The sequence below is a fragment of the Dromaius novaehollandiae genome, chromosome 4, assembly GCF_036370855.1.
Source record: "Dromaius novaehollandiae isolate bDroNov1 chromosome 4, bDroNov1.hap1, whole genome shotgun sequence".
NCBI classification, from domain to species: Eukaryota; Metazoa; Chordata; class Aves; order Casuariiformes; family Dromaiidae; genus Dromaius; species Dromaius novaehollandiae.
In genome coordinates, this window is record NC_088101.1 from 52,479,682 (window position 1) to 52,483,354 (window position 3,673).

Below are 3,673 nucleotides of genomic sequence, written 5' to 3' on the forward strand. Positions count from 1 at the left end.
TGCATATAAAGCTATATTTGTAATTGAAGAAATTAACAGTGTATGTGTCCAGATGAAGCCAATTATTATATTTGGAGTCTTGAATGATTTAAGGCCTGTTTTATCAAGATAATAATTCTAAAATAGTCAAAAATAATTAAGGAGAAAAAATACAAAGAAGTATGGTGAAAAGGATGCAATTACATTCCCCCTTAGCCTCCTACAGCTGCTTGAAAGGCAGTTACAAAACTGACTGAGCCACCTCTTCTCAGTGGTACCATATAATATAAGGAGGGGCATCAGCCAAAAATTGCAGCTTTGGAGGGCCAGGATGAACACTGGGAGGGGGGGGGGGGTTCCCCCCTTAGGAGGGTAGTACAGCACAGGTTGCCCACCAAGGTTATTGTATTTTCATCCTTGGAGGTTTTCAAGACTTGGCTAGAGAAAGCAACAGCTGACCTGACCTAGCGTCCGTGCTAGGGCTGCTTTGAGCAGGCAGTTGGATGAGATGACCTCTAGAGCTCCCATGCAGTCAACATCTCTGTGACTGCGAGCAGTTACTAACCAGAGACGTGGAATCATGTAATCAGTATTGCGCTCATCGGGCTCCCAGCCTTACCAGAAAGCTAATGATCCTGCTAGTACACCAAATTCACCTACAAGAGACACAAAGGTGCTTGCCCATATCTGTAACTGATGTTTATGAAATAACGACCATTTTAAGTTTATGAGAATGTTAACAACCATATCAGGCTAAAGCCAGTGCTACTTGTGCCATTATGCTCTTTCTTACACCTTGTTGGTACTACCAAGTTATACAAACGCAACAGAATTCTACAGATATGACTGGGAACAGAAAGTGGCTCCCAAAGATTAATCTAAACGATCTTAATAGCGGAGCCTGAAACCAAAACAGAATTTCTAGGTAGATTCAAATCTAATTCTTATGAGAAAGTGTATTTTGTTGAAATCTGGGCAGTATTTTTCACTTTGTGCCTGTCGGTTGTTGTTTTGCCCAGTATTAGCCGAAGGTTCAGAGATTTGTCTTCTTCAAAGCAAGCCAAGGTTTTTCAGGCAATGACTTGGCAAGCATGCATACACATGAGTGTATGTACAAGAGAAATGTAGGTAAGATGCTAGAGAAAATTACCCCTAATGTACAGTAGTCTTTTCAGTGTTAATTTAAAATTTCAGGAGTCCATATGCATATATATATATACACACACATCCCCAACAGGAATGCATTATATATATACACAAGGACCAAGTAATTTGTTAGCCATTGCATATTTTGAGCAAGTTGCACGGGTTTTCTTTTATATGGAACAGAATACCAAAAGTGTGAATTCTGTTCTCTTGGCAGCTCAAAGACAGCTTCCATGGGACCTACCAGCATCAACATTTGACTTGATTTTATTAAAAAAAAAAAGAAAAAAAGGGGGGGAAAAAGCAAGTTTGAAATACACACTCTAGAAAGTTTTTGTGGGAAGAGGGCAGACTGATTGCATTGAATGTAAGGATTTGTTTAGCCAGAAAGGAACACTTGACCTAGTATAAAACAAGCAGCATGCACTACCTACCTTATCTCAACCTAGGACTTTATTTTCTTCATTCTTCCATTGCTTAGTATCAAATATGTTTGAAGAACAACATTGAGTAAGCCCCATTTCTCCAGTCTTGCTAGTATAAGCAGACAACCCTACTAAGAACTAAGAAGTTAGGTCTCTCATATGCCATCTTTGTTAATTTCATCATTGATTTATGAAAAGTTTGTGGTTCTGATGGCTTTTCAAATCAGAACTTTTCAAGACTAAGGTCTTTTCTGACATGATTTACACTGATGATTCAGTTAATTGTGAATATCTGTATCTTTAGGTTAGAACACTAGCTCATAGTTAGCCTGGAAACTGTGATGAAATCTGTCATAAAAACCTTCTCCAGGAAAGTGGGCTATTTCACGTCCAGTATACACTCTCTTCTACCTTAATCTTTCAATCTTTATGATTTATCCCACCAAAATCTACAGTGCTGATGAACTGAAATACCTCTGCAGTAAAAATGATGATTAAAAAAGAATGTCTGACAGATGAAACTAATCACCAAGTCTTCTCTACCTCTCTAACTTCTCTATCATTGAAACAGTGCCAGTTTAGCAGGGACAGGATCTACAACTGAATACAGAGGTTTGGGGGGGGGGGGGGGGGGAACAACCACACAGCTCTGTAAGTGCTAAGTCTTGTTACTGCTTAGTAAACAGTACTTGTTACTGTTTAATAAATATAGCCGACTTCTAAGGATGTAAGGTTTATGTATTTTTGGACACTTAAAATTCTTATTGCTGCTAACCATGGCTCAAGCAGTTAACATGCGGAGGCTGAGAGTTTGACGCATTTCATTTATAGCACATTTCAGTGGAATTTGTATTTCTTTTAACATAATGAAATGATCCCATATTATTTGTGGTAAAACATTCACAGACCCTTGGGGCTTTTTTTTCTTTTTTCTTTTTCTTTTTCGAGGAGGGGTGTCAGGTAAGCCAAAAGCAATCTAAAAGCTCTATTCTCGTTAATTACCTTAAAGGTAGATGAAGGTGCTGGACATTCAATTTACTATTACTCACCTATTGTAGGGTATGAGCACAAAACTGCTGAGTAAAATTAGAAATAATCTTGACTTAAATCTTTGTCCTCTTTAAAGGGGAAAGGAATTGTATTCAAACTTCAGAGACACCAATACCTCAAGTGACTACAATTCTTGCAAAAAATGGAACTAGAGAGCAAAAAGAAGGATCAAGATCACAGCCTTTTAAATCCAAGGTAAAATCACACCCAGTGACAGGACTTTTTCAAAGTCCTAAGAATTTTCAAAGAACTAAGAATTCAAGGAACTCCTAATTGCTTTGAAGTAGGTCAACAGAAGCACTGTCAGTCTTTTACTGCATAGCTGCTTGTTTTGATTCACAACCTACATGAGGAAGTCTACATATGGGCTTTTGCAAGTGTTATTTTTAGGTATGCTTAACAGGGACCTATTTAGGTTTTCAATAGAAACGTGGATCGTAATTCTATCACTTAAAATGGACTAGGCCTGTCTCACACTTCTATGAGAGAGATGAGGGAGAGAGAGATGAGGCTCCTCCTTTATCCAGCAGTCAGAGTATTCATCCTAGACACTTAAAAATGCCTCCTTTGCATAACTTTTGAACCTGCATTTGCCAAGTCTCAACTGCTACTTTTATTACCTGGCTATAAGGTATACAATACATTACAGACGCCTCTCCAACTTTTCTTCACCATCTGCTTTACACAAAAAGGGAAGGTAGTATTTTGGGAAAGAGTGATGTAATTAAAGTAAAAATTAATTTGCAAAAGCTATCAGATCTTAAACAAATAATATATATAAAAACACATTATACAGTTTAGTAGCAATATTTAAGTAAAAAAAAAATCCGTATGCCTCTGGAAGTAAGCGTCAATTTGCTAACCTTATTTGTGCTACAAAATTTCAGGAGTTTTAAGCCTTGTTTGCAAGCATCCTATATAGTCACTTACTATTCTGACTTGTCTTTTTCTGTTCACCAAAAGCCTGTTACAAGCTAAAACATGTGTTTTGTGTTTCACAACTTTGTAAAAGCCTATTCCACGTCTTTACTATTAGTTCCAGATGAAGTGTGTCACAAAACTCAGAGTCAAAA